The sequence below is a fragment of the Amblyomma mixtum genome, chromosome 1, assembly GCF_055824585.1.
Source record: "Amblyomma mixtum isolate Tamu chromosome 1, ASM5582458v1, whole genome shotgun sequence".
Taxonomy (NCBI): Eukaryota; Metazoa; Arthropoda; class Arachnida; order Ixodida; family Ixodidae; genus Amblyomma; species Amblyomma mixtum.
Window position 1 is genome coordinate 269,978,733 of NC_143012.1, and position 19,257 is coordinate 269,997,989.

A 19,257-nucleotide genomic window follows, 5' to 3' on the forward strand; every position below is an offset into this window, starting at 1 on the left:
CCATTTCAACTTCTATTAACCATGCCACCAGCGCCTCACAGCACGCTAAAAAAATACCTACATTTAGTGTAGAAACACTACAGTGCACCAAGACAGGGGATTGAACTATTAAAATTTTAATAGTTTAAAGAGGATTAAAAGTTATACGATTAAACTAGCTTCACTTGGGATTAACCACGGATTAACCGCGACGTCATGATAGTCGGAATGGAAGATACATAAAAACCAGGCTTCAAGAACGGCGCAAGCAATGATAATAACAGCGCTTCCCGGGAATCTTGCCAAGCACTGTAAGAAATGCGAAAGTAAGACTTGCACTCCAGCGTTCGAAGAACGTGTCCTTATCGGAAATGGAAGAGATCGCACATCCATAAATATAATCGAAGCCCTCAAAATTCGTCGTGCCAAGGATCGGTGTGTAAGCACCCCGTCTCTTTATTTGTCCAAGAGAAAATTCCTTGGGGCGGAGCATCCGTCGTGAGTGCGGTCACCTGCTTCGGGATGTTTGACCTTTTCTAAGGAGTGTTTAATCTATACTTTCTTAAATTTCTTTTGCCCATGTAGGCAAATTTTAAGCACCACATTTCGATTTTACTTTTTTCTGTTGTTTGTTTGACGGCCCTTAAACCTCACGGCTTTTATCGCTTTTATCGCGCTCATCATTTGTATATTCATGGTTTATTCATTGACGTGACTACACTGAGTTCCTGCGACCACTCTGCCATCTCTCGATGTACCGTCTCGTTTTACGACTACATATTGTTTGTACCTCCGAAATAAAATTCACTTGATAGCCAGCTCCCGTGTGTGTGTCTTTCACTGCACGTTATACCTTGCGTTCTACATTCACCATCCATTTCATTTCATTTATTTTACCCTCAAGGCCCGAGGGCATTGAAGAGGGGATTCAACTGTCGTGCCAGAATCAACTAACCCGTCAACTCGCTTTTGTAGTCGGTCGACGCCGTTGACTGGAGGGCCTTGTTTGAGGGATATTAGGCACTTGTTTCTTGAGTCGTATCTGGCTATAATTCATGTTGATTTTCTCAACTTGTTACTCATCATGAACTGAAGGGCGACATTAATGCTCATTTTCTCGCAACTCTAGCCATCGTGAAGACCATTTTATAATCTCTATTTGAGCTGGATTCACGAGACCGACGTTTGCTAACGACGTTTTTCTTCTTCCTTTCTTTTTGTATCTCAGCGTATCGGAAGCGCGACAACCGGCATGCCAGGAATGCGACTGCGGAGAGCATTCGCACGACGGATGTCAACAGTATATGCGCGGCGGAGCGGACGGAGCGAAATAACTCTCAAAACCGCACTGTGCTCCTTTTCCGAATGCCTGTCGTGCCAAGTGCGTGAGCTGCGAGTGCCTGCGGAAGCTGAGTCAGAACTCATCGTAGCACAGGTGTCGCAAATCGTAGCAATACTCGTCTCCCGCTGCAGCGAATATGAAAAAGAAGTAGAGGATGTAGCTCCGTTTCCAGCGAGAAAGCGGATGTATCAACCCGCAAGCTCGGCGGTCTGCTTTCAAAGTCCGCGAATAACCCACGGACACCGCGATCTATGATGCAGACCGCAAATGCCATTCGGCCTCATTGTGGGAGCCCTGCTTCAGCCGTCGCAATCTTCTGAGAACGTTACAGGTTAGACCCGGTGAGCAACGACCGGCAATATGTCATCGCCAGGAGGCGACGGCCGACTAAGCCGGTTTTTTTTCTCGGAAGGAAAGAAGGATGTAGGGAGAGTAATCCAAGGAGCACGATACGCAAAAATATAGAATACGCAAAGGATAAAATATAGACAATGCATACAAGCTGTGAGAGTCATTAGCATGGAGCGCACCTCATAGCAAACCTTGGGTTCAACCGCGCTTGATGTTACCCAGTTGCCCCCTTGATGACATATCACAAACCATATCACTGCATAGACGTTCTTCCATGGCAGCTATATTTTGCCTGAATAACATTTGCGAGAACCTTACAAATGCCTGAATGGCGTCATTTTGCCCCGCATTACTTTTTTTTCTTCTTCGATTAGCTCAACGGGTGTCAGCGTTTATCAGTTAGGAATAAGAGAACACAGAATAACTTTACAAGCTGTATCCCAAGACAAAGGACACCGCCCGGTGCTCTACGCTACACAAGAATCGATGTGTTTCAAGTATATTTGAAAGCAAATCGAATAGATATCTGCCTATCATCATAATGCAGACGCCGTGGTGTCTACTAACGCCTGACAGCTGCTCAAACAAGAGCAAGCTTAACCTGCCTCAGTTCTTTGAGTGATAGCAACAAATGAAGAACCCACGCCTGGTCACGTATGCAAAGTCAGCACTATAGCCCTGAGGCTTCGCATTCCACAAAAATGAAAACAAGAAAAATAAACCACTTCCACATCCTTTGTTTGCGCGACTTTCTTCTCCACCCGTCTCTTTTTTCCAACCGAAGGCAACGCATGTTTCTTCTTCGCATCTCCCCCCACGGATTCCTGCTCATCAAATTTCTCGGGAAATGCTCACATTTCCGGAAAGCCGCGAAAGACGCCCAAATACCGCAAAGAACAAACCGAGCGCCTTTCTCGCTCGTCTCCTCTTCTTTGTTTCGTTTTTCTTTGATTGCTCTGCTCCGTGCTGTGTGCGTGGCAGGAAACGTTTGCCGCATTCTTGCCTCCCGCGGCGGAAACAAAGCTCCGCCGCCGCGTACACGCCCCGAAGAAACCGAGAAGACCGACCGAGAAGCAACCAGACGGCGTTGCAACCGACAGCGCACTGCGAGGCCAGCTCAGCCTTAGCTAAGCCTCGCCCCGACCCTCCGCGGAAAGTTACCCCCGAGGTGCGTCAACGCCAGAAGTAGAAGAAAAACGCGCGCAGCTGTACGCGGGTGGGAAGAAGGCGTGGGTTAGGTGAGCGAAGGGAAACTACGGGAAAACCCTCTCTGCCTCGCTGCGAAGGCGTAGACAGGATGGAGCCCCCTTGAGAGGGTGGTGGCTGCCTGCCTACCTGCGATCGCGCTTCTGAAATGCAGTGGTGCGTGTTAAGAGAGCATTTTTTCGGTCCAAGTGGCGCAGTTTGCGGCGAACCTTGAACCCCCTGTGTGTTTTTACCGCTCGCATACACGTCACGACCGCCCCTGTCGCGTCATATCGATGACGCCGGAAAAAGCCGATGCGGAGCTTACACGAGACGCTTAATTCACTGGGAAACTGTTGTGGGTGCGCTGCACCGGAAGGTGCAAGGACGATCGGCAGAAGTCGAGTACGTTTCTCTTTGATCGCAAACAAAGACATTGTAACGTGGTAGGGCCACGCGTTTCCGCTGAAAGGCGCAGGGGCTCAGGCTCGTTCAAAACATTTCCTACTTGGCAACTATGCGCGTATTAGTAAAGCAATTCTATTTACACAAGTATGGAGTGAAGAGCTCACAAGATTGGGTTATGGTTTGTGAGGTTTACCGTCCCAAAGCGACTCAGGTTATGAGGGAGGCCGTAGTGGAGGGCTCCGGAAATTTCGACCACCTGGGGTTCTTTAACGTGCACTGACAAGAGCTCACAAGAGGGAACGCGAATAGTCTAGAATGAGAGTGAGGAAAAAAAAAAGAAAACTTAAGAGCACGGGCAGTGCAGCTTCGTCGCAAGAACTGGTGAAGATGGATCAAGGCTCTTAGATCCTTCTCTGTAGTATTTCGATACCGTTCGTTATGGCGTGTGTGAGAGCTGTGACCCAGGCAGCACAACAACATTGGCCGAACGCCGGGCAAGTGTTGGCAAAACTTGGTACAAACATTGGTCCTACACTGGCATTTGGGCCGAGCGCTACCACTTCACACATTGGCCCTACTTTCATGCCAGTTTTGGGCCAACGCTCGGCCGATCAAGCGGCCAACGCAGTCCCGATGTTCGTTCTGTAGCATGGGCCAGCAAAGGTCTCATACTGGCATCCAACTTTCAAACATTGGTAGCCAACTTTCAAACATTGGTAGCCAACTTTCAAACATTGGTAGCCAGCTTTCGAATAATGGTTTCCAGCTTTCGAATAATGGCATTCAGCTTTCGAATAATCGTTTCCAGCTTTCGAATAATGGCATCCAGCTTTCGAACGCTGGCACATGCAATTAACCCAGTCACCAATGACCGGCACTGTGGATGGATGTACATACATACCATTCTACCTAGAAAATATTCATAAATGAGGGTGCGAAAGAATTCCAGAAAAAATACCCGTTTATTGCTTTGATTTATCAGAATCACGCTTCTAGCGCACACAGGATGGTTTGCACTACCACCAGCCACCGTGGGGAGTAAAGAAAGGGGGCCCAAGAGCATGGTGGCAGAGGTTGTGGGAAAACAATTTATTTTCAAGTTTGGTGCGTGCCGATCAGGTTGGACAAAGCATCTCGGCAAGCTGCTGCGGCACGGCTAAGGCATCCATAAAGAGCTCAACGGAGCTGTCCTCCAGTGAACTGATCAGTCATATCCGAAGTATTCGTTGCACTCCACTTGCAAGGGGGCTGCTGGACTGCATTCAAACAAATTCCTCGTCCAGTTCTTGCACGATGGCCTCACGAAGCGCCAAGCCTGCAAAGAGATGCATGATGTCATGGTAAGCTGAATTATGGCCATCACAGAACAAAAATGATTAAATAACAACGAATTTTGTGAAACACAGTCATCGTGAAGACACTAGCAACACATTTTACAGGAAAATTTTTAATTTATTCTTAAGAACCAGCACCACGTTAGTTGCACAAAGTGGAATTTAATTTACTAAACTTCCCTTATACAAATGGTTTAATTTAGTTTAATGCGTCGTGTTGCACTCCCAGTAAATATATTCAATGCGAGATAAGCAAATTAATGTTATATTGAAAACAGATTAATGTATTATTTTGTTTTAATATCATAACTCGTATCTGTAAATTGCGAGCTAATTTTTTATTCAAGTAAATATGCACAGGTTGTAGCGTCTCTTCCACATGAACGTCAAAACAACATTTTTGATTAGTTTTATTTAAAGGTGCCCTGCGACGTAGACAAAGCATGGGGTCTTTGTTGTTTGTATGCAGAGTAAGGGACATTGTGAGTCCTAAACGCGCAATGAGATCACCGAAATCATAATATTTGATATTTTAATCTTCGCTAGAAATGCTTGTTTCGGGCCGATGGTGTCGCAACGCGGCGGCCATTTGCGGCAGCGGAAATGAGGTGGCATCCAGATAGGGCGCTGCCTTTCTCATTGCTTGGGCGTCCAGTTTGCATATTGTTCCTTTATACTTGCGAAATGAATCCAAAGTATGTATCCGAGTACTGAAAGCTTTTCGCATGCCACAAAAACTGGAAAGAAGCAGGGAAAGCGAATGAAAACAGATAGGGGAGACACTTTCCATTCCACTTCAAACCTTCGTGGCGGCCAGCGCTGTTCAAAAAACGTTAGCTCAAACCAGAAAGCGCGCGCGTCGAGACCGGCCGTGGCCATACCAAGACGGCAGCGAAAAAAAAAGCCACTCGACACACCTTGCCCAGAATTGTGAACAGAAAGGCCGGACAGGAGACGGGAGACGAGTTTGGGGGGGAGGGGGGCTACTGCCCACAGTCTTCCAGAGCTTCCTTTGTTAGTCACCCCTGCCCTGACTACAGCGTCGCGTACACGGGGGGAAGACGCCGTCAAAATGCGCGGCTGTCTACAGCCCCGACAAAGCAACAACTGCATGCACGCTTCCGCTGCGTGTGCGCTAGGCGCGGTTCTGGTAGCGCCCAGTCTCGGCACTGGGTGAGTGAAATGGGCGACTGAAGTGCGTTTTAGTCTGAGCTTTTCATTTGGAATTTTCAGAGTGGAATAACTTTCGTTTGCATGCTCCGATTTCAATAATTCTTTTTGCTCTGGTCTCTGGAAAGCATGATGAATCTATTTAATGATATTAACTGGTACTGAGGAAATCATCGCGGTGCCCCTTTAATGGGGTTAAAAATGCGGCTTGCGATTTTTGACGAAATATGCTGAACGCAAGGAACTCAGGGCACCTTTGTTTTACCTTAGTTGCTTCGCATGCATGCTATAATTGGATTCGAAACTGCAACTTGAAAACCACACAAAAATACTAGTCTGATAGTCCAGAGTAATGCCCTTTTTCATTGCGAGAGAACTTGGGGAAAAGCTTTAACCAGAAATTGCGGATTTTCTATTCAGTCTGCAAGTGTAGAAGGCAAAAAGAAACACTACGGAAGTATTACACATATCCTTACCAAATAGTCAGCAGTGGAAAATTAATTAAGCGGTTCTGATTTCTGTCGTGCATAAGCGGTAAAGGACATATTCCCGAATGCATCCTATCTCAAGTCATATGAGTTCAAACCCGCTGTTAGCCAAAGTAGTGAATCTTTAGTGAGTTCTTCTCACCAAAGACGAAAAATTAAATTCTCACCATTCGGCCGCAATTCCACTGCGCACGACGTCAAGCAAGCCATTTCGCAATGAGAGTGGGTACACAGAAGTCGTCCTCGTGCTTTTTGGCTCGCTCTCTTCTCCTGCCGAAAAAATAAAGGCGCATGTAGTCAAAGCAACATTTACTACAAAAACCACTTTAACTTCCAGACGTATATCAAGATAAAAGAGTTTTAGTACTTACAAATAAGATCTTGCAGGCGGTACGAACAGCGTCGGAGCTCTCCTAATATATGAGTGTGGCTTTTCGCGTGCACAGACTATGAACGGTGCTAGCTCGAGTGTGCATGCATTTTCGTCGCGTTGGTTGAGCACGTGGTTGAGCTCCGCCATGCAGTCAAGAATGTCTTATTGTGATGAGTCGCGCGGTTCCAAGACGAGCAGTGGAGACGATGGGGGGGGGGGGGGGGGGGGGGGTTGGCTGGAGGGGAGAGAGTATTTTCCTTTACACAGGTTTTGTAGTTCCGAGAAAAGTCCTCGAGCTGAAAGGTGGAGACAGGGAGGTGGAGGAACAGCGAAGCGCGTAGCTGCGCGCGAGGGAAAACAGCTTTGAGAAAGTGACAACCAAAAAGAAAAAATAGCGCTTCGCGGGGTGGGGGGTTAGCCCGCTACCTGGAAAAGGGCACGGCCGGGAGAACAGGTGGGGAGATATTGGACTTGAAGACTTGAAAGAGAGAGGTAAAGAGGCCAAAACCGTGAAAAGGGTTTGGAATTTTTGGAGAATGAGTCACATGGCCACAGGCAGTACACCTGTTCACCTACAACGCAGTTCACCTACAACGGAGAATTTTTCAAGCAAACAACCGGAACTGCTATGGGGGCATCAATTTCAGTCACAGTGGCTAACCTAACCATGGAAGACGTCGAAAGCCGGGCCCTCTCCTCCTTTAATCCCAAGCCAAAGTTATTCCTCCGTTATGTAGACGACTGCTTTTGTGTGGTGAAAACCTCAGAGATAGAAAACCTCCAGAGTCATCTAAATTCAGTTGAACCGGCCATACAATTTACTGTTGAACATGAACAGCAGGGCAGCCTGCCTTTTCTGGATGTCCTACTTACAAGGCACGACAAAGGCCTGCAGTCCTCGGTGCACAGGAAGCCAACCCACACAGGACGGTACCTACATTTCGATTCGAACCATCCCATCCCGCACAAAGCATCTGTCGTGACGTCATTACTGAAGAGAGCCGACTCCATATGTTCCTCAAGTGAAGATAAAAGGAAGGAGAAGAACCGAGTCATTTCTGACCTCCAAAAGAACGGCTACCCAAGCTCATTCATCCGGCGCATTATCAGGAAACAAGAAAGGCAAAACAAAATCCGGTCTATTATTTCCTCAGACGCATGCCAGAAGCGGAAACGTGTTTGCATCCCCTACGTGAGAGGCGTGAGCGAGACGCTCGGTCGCATTCTCGGAAAAGAAGGGGTGCTGACAACGCACAAACCGACCAGCACTATCGGTCGCCTTCTCCCCCGCCCAAAAAACCGGCAGCCCAGAGAAAAGGCCCAGGGCGTCGTGTACAAAATTCCGTGTTCCGTCTGCCCGGCGTCGTACATAGGGGAAACGAAGAACTTCGCGGAAAGGATGAACCAACACAAAGCGGACGTCCGTCACATGAATCGTCAACGCAGCGCCGTGGCCGAACACTGTGAAGGGTGTGACCACCCAATTGACTTCGACAGCACCATTGTATTGGAAACGGAAGCTAACCCACGCAGGAGGCTTCTCCTCGAGTCGTGGCACATACAGCAAACACGAGAGAATGTTAATCGTTCCCTGGGGACTCTCCCCTCATCCTACGTCCATGGGCTGCGGCCATTGACCCGCAGGTCCTCCACACAGGGGCTTAAAAAGCCAAGCTGCGCTCGCCCGTAGTCACACCGTGAAGAAGGGGCCGAGCCGGTCCCGAAACGTCGTGTTTTTCCTGTATTTTACTTGGTTGGCGTCACTTACCTTCTCCTAACAGAAAGCAATATCTACAAGAGAGAAGTGGATGCGAAACACGGAAGCGTCAAAGTACTGCAGCAAAAGCCTGAAAATTTTGAAGTGAAAAACTTGGAGCTTCAAGATGCATTTCGCCAAAACGACTTGAGACACTCGCGTATTTTGTGGGGCCGTATGATGCGGCTTCTGTTAGTTCAAGATAGCTTAAAATGTTACCACATAATAAAAAAAATATAAAGCAAAAAAAAATATCCAAGCAGAATGCGCGCTCTTTCATAGTTTCATGTACCGTACATGCGCCAAACAAGCTAGGTTAACATGCGTCTAACGCCAGTTGTCAGTCCATTTATTCAGTGGTCGTCGAAGAATCCTCAAATTGTTTGTTGGTGTGGAAGATTTTCGCAAAAAAGGCAAAAACAAACAAAGGCATGTTGAATTGTGGTTCGCAACTACTTTCGATGGTTTTCATCAATAAAGGTGATGTTCGAAAGAAAAAAAAATTTGCGAGTAAATATGCAAAGACGTGAGCAAAAGCTATATAGCCCCCATGCAAATTACGCAGCAGAAGAATAAAATGGTCAAAAACAACAATTTCCAACACTACGATTCGCAGAAAAGGAAGAAAATAGCAAATCAGAAAACACGGGAAAGGCGCGATCACAGGGCACGGCATAGGGAAGCGTAGGAATCGCTTAGCACGTGTCCGCGTGCGTTTATAAAGCACCCGCCTAATATTTCACGAGCGCAACGCATAATTCGAAATTACGAGGCGACTGCTTCGTTTCTGGACGTTGCCAAAACTGAGCACAATTTCGGTTTAGCGAATGCACTTGCGCTAATCTATTACGTTTGTATCGCGATCTCCATGAAGCAGACACCAGCTGCGCACTGCGGCAGTGAATTTCTAGAGCGAATAAAAAAAAAGTGATTTTTTATTCCAAAAACTTAATCAAATGAAACTTATTTGATTTTTGTTGAAGGAGCCTGTTGACAATTTTTGTTGAAGGCGTCTCGGGTGTAATCAGAACGTTAATTCTGATCAACAGGACTTCGATCGCAATTCTCCTAAACGTATTATTGCTGCTCACTGCGCAACCAGAGTGCAGCTTTTCCAACGGAATCATGGGTAGCTTTGCTCACAAACTGCAAAAGTGTTCGGTTAAAATATAATAATAAATAAAACCAAATCTTTGAACTCACATGTTTTAGCGCGTTCGAAAATTATGAACTGTCGATGTGGTACTTGACAAAAAAATTAATTTTGAACCCATTTTAATGGATGACACAATGTTTACCAACGTTTGCCAGTATACTTTGAACACTGGATAAGCGGTGGCAATCCTAGGCCAATATAGCCAGCTCCCGGAAATGGCATAGCCAATTCTGGCAAAGAGTGGAACAACACTGGCTAACATGGCCAATGATAGCCAGGATTCGATGATGGCACAGCCAGCAATGGCAAACAGTGGGAAAATCCTAGCTAACCTGGCCCATGATAGCCAGGATCTAATGATGGCTCAGCCAATACTGGTAAAGCGACGGACAACCAGGGCCATTGTTGGATGTGCTAAGGAGTGGCACAACCAATATTGGAAACTCATTGGGAACTCTGGGCCTACTTAGGGCCATGCTTTGCCAACAGTATTCCAATATTGGCCCTCTGTCATGTGCTACCTGGGGAGTCGCTCAGGTGGTGAAAGGCGTTCTCTTTGAGATTCGATGCTGAGCTCGAATTGCCGATGCGCTAAAAGTTTTACTCTGTAGAGAAGAAAGTAAATGACCTTCACCGCGAAAGGCACTCCCATCCACTGGCACACCATAGATGTACCACATCCAGCTTCGGGCGAGTACTCCGTCCACGATCGAAGTGACCTTGGCGCTTCTGACGTGCTGACGAAGAAGACACATATAGCGGAAGTGTACAGATTGCTTATCTGTCTCTATTCCCGAGTGAGCCAAGTGTTATTGGACCGTTATAGTCGTAGCGCACTTGAAATGAGCGCGGCACATTGTCCCAAGTGGTGGTCAGCGTTACTGAAGGATTATCAGATACCTATGCTCAGGATAACGCAGGCCGCCGCGACTCTCTTATCGTGTTCCTCTTTCTCTGCACAGGCGGTTACAGAGGGTCTGGATTAAACGATAAACGTGGCGTTGCAGTGTGAGAATAGGGTACGATTCCGGCGCGTCATGCGACCGATCTTAAAAGCTTTTTCCAACCTCTCATTCCGTACCTGAACAAAAGAAACAATACGAGGTAGGAGTTCCCGGCTCGAAATTGAGAGATCTCAGCAAATATCGCGCGCTGCATTTATCAGTCACGCCACACTCGACCCTCCTTCCGAGCGCTCATTGCAAAGACGATACCGATAGCAAGTTATATACGTAGTTCCGTCAAGTGAGACCTGCATGTCCTGTTTATAAAAATTGGAGGGGACGCTTAAGCTACGCCTGAAGAGTATGACAAAATCATTCTCTACTTTACATTAGTAGATACCTCGTAGTCCTCATACCGCTCCTGGCGCAGTGACGCAGCGGTTAAGCGATGCGCCACTGGCCTGCGATGGCAGGTGCTCCCAGCGGTCAGCCTTGTGCGGCCGAGGTCGATCTTCCCGAGTGACCAATCATTAAACTGCCACCGTGGGCAGTTCGCTCACTATCCGGTGGGCAGGTTGTGTTGACGCCGCAAAGTCACGTGACCTAGGTGGCCCATCTGCCTCCTAGTTTGCTCTCTGGGCATCACCTGCTAGATTCATGCTCGTGATTTTTCGCTCACTGCGGCAACAACGCCGACACCGAATTTTCTGGTGAACGGGGCCTTTAACGCTATCGCGTTAAAACCAGGTCAAAGTTCATTGCTCGCGACTTCTGTGATGACCGCTAGCCTCCGGTGACGATGTTGATGACGTATGTCGTCGTTTACTGGCGCCTCCTGACGGCCGAATTTCTCACTACAGTCCCGCGCACTGCACAGCACTACACACACATGCACCGGGGAGTTTCCGAGACAGGAAATAGGGCCGCCCCGCTACGTGCACGGCGTGTTTGTGCTCGTTTGTGCAAGCAAGCGGGCGGAGGAGCAGGATTCGCGGCGGTAAAAGGGAGGTCCCGTAAACGGAAGCCCATCTTCGCTCCGCTTTCCTGCGCGGCTCCCGTCACGGCGCGGGCCGCGCATTCCTCGTGGGAAATGTATGCGTCGCCGCCGCCACAGTGACGGCGGCCTCTCCCCTTCTCGGTCTCGTGGCCGTCGCTGTTTCGCACGCGACCAGCCACATCGGGCAATCGCGCGAAATAGAGGCACGGCCGGCGCGACGGCGTGTGGAGCAGAGCGCCCCTCGGTCTGACCTAGCGATCACTCAGAGGCTCACCGATGTGTATGGGACTACATGAACCACCTCGATAGAAATGTGCAGCATTAAAGTTTTAGCGCAACGGAGAGGAATAGAGTATGAGGCGAGTGTATGCTGCTCATGCGCACTGACAGGTGCCCGCCCCAACACGTCCTTAGACGGTACTAGCGGGTCTCCACTATGCTAAAGCTCTCTCTATTAATACTGTGGCTTGGGCGGGTTGATTCAGACTTGAAACTAAACACTCGTGCGATGAAAAGACTCATGAACAAGAAGCACATAAGGCACGTGTAGTGCATGATGTACAGTCTTTGCCAAAAGTAACCGCGCAACTGTGGTTTATTTCTTGGCAGCCCTGGCAACCGTGTAAAGTAAGGTGAACCCTTGACCTGGCGTCCTGACACCTTTCGGTCTTTATGGGTGCCCGCAAAGGCTCCGTAACATAACTGAGAATCAAAAACCTCTTTCTTGGTTACTTTTGGCCAAGGGCCTACATGCGGTATGAGCTTCTTGTTCGTGAGTATTTTCTTCGCTCGAGTGCTTTCTCTGTCTGTACTCTGTAGGCTGCTGGCGCTAACATCAGATAGCCGCAGGCTGGATTGACGGGGCTATCAGCGCCAGTGTCTCCGCCATTCGATCGCTGGCTTCTATATTGAATCGTTCGCGCACGTATCTCTGCCATTCACGGATCTCGGTGATCTGGACCCTTGATTGGCTGAGGCCAGCTCTATAGCTTCCACGGCACTGCATGGATTCAGCGATTTGTTCACCGCAGCCGGTCAAGATAGAGAGAAGGAGACAGGAAGCAAGAGCGACAGACACGCAGGGGCATTGAAAGCAGGCGTGCCTTCCGGCTGTCCCATCATTTATCCGACATCCGCGTCGTGTCGCTGCTCTTGAACTTTGCATTCTTTCTCTCTCTCTCTCCACGCCCTCCCTCCTTCCTCTGTCCTGAATAATTCTTAGCGCCGCCGTCATCGAATTGTGGCCCAAGGGCGACGGGTGTCCGCGGCGGTCCCGTTGCTCAAAGATGGGGAGTTTACAAACTGGCCATTGGCACGCGGTGAGCAATAGTAATTTCCCCGCTGTGCCTGGAAGGCGGGAACCGGTTCCCTGCCTCCTTCTCGCTCTTGCTTGATATCTTCTTGGCGGCGTCCTTCGTAATTGTGGGTGTACGGCGTGGCCGCATCGATGTCGTTGCGCCCGTGTTTACAGTTTCAAGGCGTGCTGTTTAGTCTTAGGTGCGATGAGGGTGACTGCGCGAATGAATGAATGAACCGTTTATGGGACGAACGAATTCGGTGACAATATGGAAGCGAAACAAAAAAACACTGACGAAAAGGCTTAGAATAAAGAACACTTTACCAATATTCCTCAAGAGAAAAGCATAAAAGAGCTGCATCATACCGGTGCCCACCTATAAGGACAGGATTAATTGGAGAGACATGGGAGATACATTTGCCCTGCAGTGGGAGCAGTCAGATTGATGATGATGATGATGATCATGGCTTTGGCGTTCGACTGATGATCCTAAGGTTGCGGGTTTGATCCCGGCCGCGGCGGCCGTATTTCGATGGAGTCGAAATACAAAAACGCTCGTCTGCTGCGCGCTTTCAGGGCACGTTAAATATCCCCAGGTTGTCTGAATTAACCTGGAGCACTGAACTATACGGCGCCCCGCATAGCCCGTGTGTAGCTTCGGGACGTTTTACGCTCGCAATTTACAATTTTTATAATCATCAGTTCTGTAGAAAGCAAATGTTCCCTAATTGTTGGGCCTGTGCAAACTCCAGGGTACAAAATCAACGGAGTTGGTCGACTCCAATGCTCTGCATACTTACACCTGACGCGACAGGCTATACAGGTGTTGTATAGAGACACTTCATTATCAGGTAAAAGTCAATTTTACCCGATTCTTTCATCCCGATCACATTTGTTAAAGGTTTGCTTAAACCCGGTCTCTTCACCTGAAATGCGCCTTCTAGCGAACGGATTTTCCCACTGCACAAAACTGAAGGCTCCGTTATCAAAATCAGCGGATATCTTGTGCTTATTCGAGAGAGGTGTTTTGAGTTATCTGATGTTTCTAAACGTGCTTTAACGCTTCCTATTTATGAGGTTGCTTAATATGAAGCCAACTTCGTAAAGTATATTTTTGAAGCGAGCGGCCAAAACATTCGTACTAAACAGACATAGTGGTACCATTGTATCAAGCGGTACCCACGCTAACGACGACCTGCTGCAAGGCTGTAGTGCTGTAGTCGCTTTGACATCGCAGCAGTGGCCTAGTGGTTTGGGCATCCGCCTCGCATGTGAGATATTTGCGTTGTTCAATACCCACTGCCGCCGAGTACTCATCAGGGATACAAGTGGTACAAGATTTCCCTTGGCCTGGTGCTCAGCTTAATTGGGGTGGAATGGTTGGAAAGTAAGTCTTTGACCCCACCATTATGTAGAAGAAAAACACGTTGTGCCTTGGCGCTCGTTGGCTAAAGCTACCCTTTGGCCATAAACGTTCATTATCATCATAAAATGGTCGCCGTGATGTAGACGCTTTCACAATGCTCGATATAACGCAGGTATAGACCTTGAACGGAGGTGGATGTGCTGCGCAAAGGATGATATTATGCATGACAATATATATATATAGCCTGGGAAAAGACCGTTATTACGGAGCTTTTCTTTTTTGTATATCCCGATATCCATGCGAATTTGAGTAAACAAAAAATACCGCCCGACTCTCATCCCCCGCATTCCAGGAAAACTAAAAAAACTAAAACACGAAAACGAAAGACTCTAGATATATAGCGATCATTTACATATTCTGCCGGGTTCATTTTTAGGCCAAGTAGTTTATGCTGCTGCAGAAACGCATTCTGCTTCCTGCAGTTACAACGAGAACAGACTCAGTTCAGTTAAATGATCGCAGCAAGCTCCGTTTTTTTTTTATTCTTTCGGGTTCAACTTTAATGTCTCACTTGTTCAGCCATTATCATACATGCGACTGTGCAACAATCGTATAGCCTAACCTTGAGTGGGGAGAGGTCGAGAGATAAGCATTTATGTCTCGCTCTGTGTAAGGGCACAAGAATTTTAAGAACAGTTCAACCCGATAACAGCTATCGGCAGATCACCCTCTTTGATGACGTCATTATTAGGCCGCGCTACTGCATTATCTCTGCCGTAGCTCTTCTAGAATATACCGATTTAAAGGACCATAGCCGTGTGCTATAGCCAAGATACGGAATTCACGCGATCATTCAAATTCAGTGCTCGATTATTTCTGGCTATAAGCTTGCCCCAGTAGAAATATTCGCCAGCAGCCTCAGGAGCATAATCATCGCGACAGCTGCGCCCAGTGCAGTAGAAAATGTCTCTCATATTCATCAAATTAACACCTGTCTTTCGCCCGCTACTGCCATCGTATCCCCGCAAACTTCTTGATCTCATCCGCCCACCTAACTTTCTGTCTCCCCCTGCTGCGCGTGCCTTCGCTTGGAATCCACTCAGTTACCCAGCGGTTATCTTGCCTTCGCATTACATGCCCTGCTCAAGCCCACTTCTTCCTCTTGATTTCGACTAGGACTCCAAATCCACTACTCCTTTTTATTATATTATTTCCGGAGCTAAGCCGCAACACGCCGAGTGTTCCTGAGAACCTACATTTCTGTTTTGGTTTTACTTTTTCTATGTAGTCCTGTGGAAGAATGACCTTACGCCCCTTTTTTTGTTTTTTAAGTTCCATGCAGAAATAAAGCATAAACTTGGTCCTTGATTATGATGTAAGTGTTCTTTGTCATACTGCCGCTATACATGTTCAGGTGGAGCGCTAGCAGGAAAGAGTTGAGACCGACAGCCGTATAGCCAAATATTTCACTTTGCGGCAAGGAAAACAAGAAAGTGAGGTCGAATTCACTGAGCAAAGTACGAAAATACAACTCCTAATGGATTGAAGGCTACCCAGTTACGGTATACAAGAAGGTGGTTGACATAAACGTGTGCCACTACACATTCACATAAAGCTAAGCCTACACTGTCATCAAGAAACGTTCCATCAAACCGCTGGTCCGTGTAAATTCAAATAATTTGCCGGTTTCGGTACGTCGTCAGCGGATGCATGAGGAGCAGATCGAGCAATGCAATCACTCTAACTTCGTTCTTCAGGCTTCTCGTCCAGAACGCTCGTTCCATAGGTCCAAAGTTGAACTTCGCTCAAGATATGCCTTGGTTAGTCAACGAGGCGCCCCTTGTCCCGGCGGTCATGAGGCAATGGCCACATGCAAATGACGTCGCGCACGTTTTGTCAGAGGGCGTCCGCGAGCTGATTACGGCTTATCAGCTGGACAGCTGAAAAAATAAAGAGAAACTACCCGGAACAGAAAAGGCTCGCTTACTCGTGCGTCATACCAAGGGGACCTGAGACGACCTCTGCGCTTTGGGTTGCACAATAAAGTGTACGGAACGGCAACCCTTACAATTGTAACTGAAAGCATTTGTTCGATTTGACAATCAGAAAAAAAAAAACTAAATGTCAGTGGCCTTTAAACTGTATATACTTTATCGCTACGCACTTGTCATTTATCGGCTCACATTCTGCTGTCCTGTTTTCTTTCTAAATTTCATCCTGTAGTCAGCACATATGTGATTGTGATTAGAGTGGTGTCATTGGTCACAGCACCCGGGCCTTATCTGTAGTCGCATGAATGTTCGCCGCGAAATTCTTGGATGTGGCATGCACGGCTACGCGAAGATAAACGACACGTTTGCTCAGAGCTAGCCCTAATAATCCAGTATGTGACAGCCTGCCGATCGCCACTGGCCTTCTTTAATTTTTTTTTTCTTTGCTGGTGGCGTCCTACTCCCACTCGTATGTAGGGCGTGGTTTTAGTTGTTTTCTGTGAGAGCAGTACTTTTCTCAGATGCATAGATATGACTGCTGCAAGTTCCCAACGTAAAAACATGTCAGTGATGAAAAATTTTTGGGGACATTTAAGTCACGTGACGCGAAAGCGTAATGGGTTAATTCCCATATATGCAGAAGGTCATTCTCTACTTTACATTCATAGATCCCTGTGAGTCCTCATACCCCTCCTGGCGCAGTGGTGCAGCGGTTAAGCGATGCGCCACTGCCTTGCGATGGCAGGTGCTCCAAACGGTGGTCCTTGCGCGGCCCAGGTTAGGTTTCCCGAGCGACCAATCAGTAATTTAGCTGCCACCTACCACGATGGACAGTTGGCTTACTATCCGCTGGGCAGGCTGTGATGCCGGCGCAAGGTCACGTGACCTGGATGGCCCACCTGCCTCCTAGGTTGCTCTGTGCAGGCATCACCTGCTAGAGTCATGCTTGTTATTTTTCGCTCAGAACGCCGACGATGGATTTTCCGGGTAATGGGGTTTTAACGCTATGGCGTTAATGCAAGGCACCAGAGCACATCCCCGCCAAAAGAGAACGCTGAATGGTTTGATGTGTTAGTTTCAGAAGGTGGGTCTTGTGACCGAACTGAGCAAGTGTTTCCCATCATTCACCCGTTGGTGAGGTAAGACACGAGCGTAGTGCATAATAAACACGTGTGAACAACAACATGACTCCAGATCAGCTGCACTGCTTTCGAAAAGGAGATTGCGAACAGTGCTGTGTGCATCTCGTCACGCTTCTGGCACTCTCGAAATGAGATAAACAGTGTGATATTGAGATTGTTCCCCATTGTATGAAACACCTTGATTACGAAGAGAGTGTTAGTGATCGGGGTCGCGTCCGAACTAGCACAAACTGGCAACCGCCGCATAAATCTACCTTGTCGCATGAAGTCTTGCGCTGAGTCTCATGAGGAGCTCTTGAAAATAACACCAGCCATTTTTGCAGCTCTCAACCTGAGCATCCGCTCCCAATGTTCTAATGTTGCCGAGATTTTCTTTTTTCCGTCAGTGTTGTTTTAAGCATGAAATGCTTTTAGCCCCCGTTGTCGGCAGTGTGGTGACGTCACGCCGAGACCGAGAGCCATCATCCGGGCACTGAAATCCACTCATTCGGGCACTGAAATCCACTCATCCGGGCACTGAAATCGAGTCATCCGGGCACTGAAATCGAGTCATCCGGGCACTGAAATCGAGTCATCCGGGCACTGAAATCGAGTCATCCGGGCACTGAAATCGAGTCATCCGGGCACTGAAATCCAGTCATCCGGGCTCTGAAACGAGAACATCCGGGCACCGTACAAGACTTAACGAGATTTAACGAGACTCTCTAAGCCCTCCTACGCGACCGGCATGCAAGCAACGGTTGGTCTCCAAACGAGTCACAAAAAATAACTGCTGCCAGTGCCTTCTCAATGTTTATCAAGATATCAGTCGCGCTGTGCGTTTGATAATGCACGGAATTATAATTTCCGATTTCTAATAACGCCTGCAAAAAGCACATAAATGCCACGTACACTTCGTTGTCGTACGTGATCTCTTAGGGGCTTCGCGCATCGAAGCAAAGCTGCGCAGGTGCACAGGGGCCCGGGGGAGAAGCGCTGCGTTCAAAGGGCAAGGCATCGCGCCGAACGGGTGGTGGCGTTCCTCCCTTGCTTTACGGTGCGGTTCGGGTGTCCACCGAGATGGCAGAGAATTACTGCGCCATTTCCTTTCCTCAAAAAACCAAATGGCAAGGCATCGCGCTGAACGGGTGGTGGCGTTCCTCCCTTCCTGTACGGTGCGGTTCGGGTGTCCACCGAGATGACATTAGGCCCGTAAACATTTCATGCTTACTCTACTCTCGGTTACGGGAGAGGCAGAGATTTTTTAAGCATGAAATGCTTTTTTAGCCCCCGTTGTCGGCAGTGTGGTGACGTCACGCCGAGACCGAGAGCCATAATCCGGGCACTGAAATCCACTCATCCGGGCACTGAAATCCAGTCATCCGGGCACTGAAATCCAGTCATCCGGGCACTGAAATCCAGTCATCCGGGCACTGAAATCCAGTCATCCGGGTACTGAAATCCAGTCATCCGGGCTCTAAATTCCAGTCATCCGGGCTCTGAAACGAGAACATCCGGGCACCGTACGAGACTTAACGAGATTTAACGAGACTCTCTAAGCCCTCCTACGCGACCGGCATGCAAGCGCCGGTTGGTCTCCAAACGAGACAAAAAATAACTGCTGCCAGTGCCTTCTCAATGTTTATCAAGATATCAGTGGAGCTGTGGGTTTGATAATGCACGGAATTATAATTTCCGATTTCTAATAACGCGTGCAAAAAGCACATAAATGCCACGTTACACTTCGTTGTCATACGTGATCTCTTAGGGGCTTCGCGCATCGAAGCAAAGCCGCGCAGGCGCACAGGGGCCCGGGGGAGAAGCGCTGCGTTCAAAGGGCAAGGCATCGCGCCGAACGGGTGGTGGCGTTCCTCCCTTCCTTTACGGTGCGGTTCGGGTGTCCACCGAGATGGCAGAGAATTACTGCTGTAGTGTAGGACGTCTACGAAGGCGCTGCGTCGCGAACGGCTAGCGGTACGTCTCGGTTCAGTTCGAAGGC

At 48.2% G+C, this 19,257-nt stretch overlaps 1 protein-coding gene and 1 long non-coding RNA gene across 3 annotated transcripts in view; both read right to left on the minus strand.

Moving 5' to 3' along the window:
• The window catches only part of LOC149371665 (solute carrier family 35 member F3-like), a 317,875-nt gene that overhangs the window by 280,858 nt on the left and 17,760 nt on the right, over positions 1-19,257 (minus strand). The window contains exon 1 of one of the 2 annotated variants that reach the window (XM_089565902.1): positions 17,534-17,646. The exons of the other annotated variant lie outside the window; for it this stretch is intronic. The gene's annotated coding sequence lies outside the window, so the exon portion shown is untranslated. Of the gene's footprint in view, positions 1-17,533; positions 17,647-19,257 lie in introns of those variants that run through there. 2 annotated transcript variants of the gene reach the window in all.
• LOC149371667 (uncharacterized) lies at positions 4,324-6,777 on the minus strand. The gene is made up of 3 exons (XR_016292007.1): positions 6,629-6,777; positions 6,425-6,527; positions 4,324-4,580 (listed from the first exon to the last, which is right to left on the minus strand). It is a non-coding gene; the product is annotated as an uncharacterized LOC149371667 (long non-coding RNA).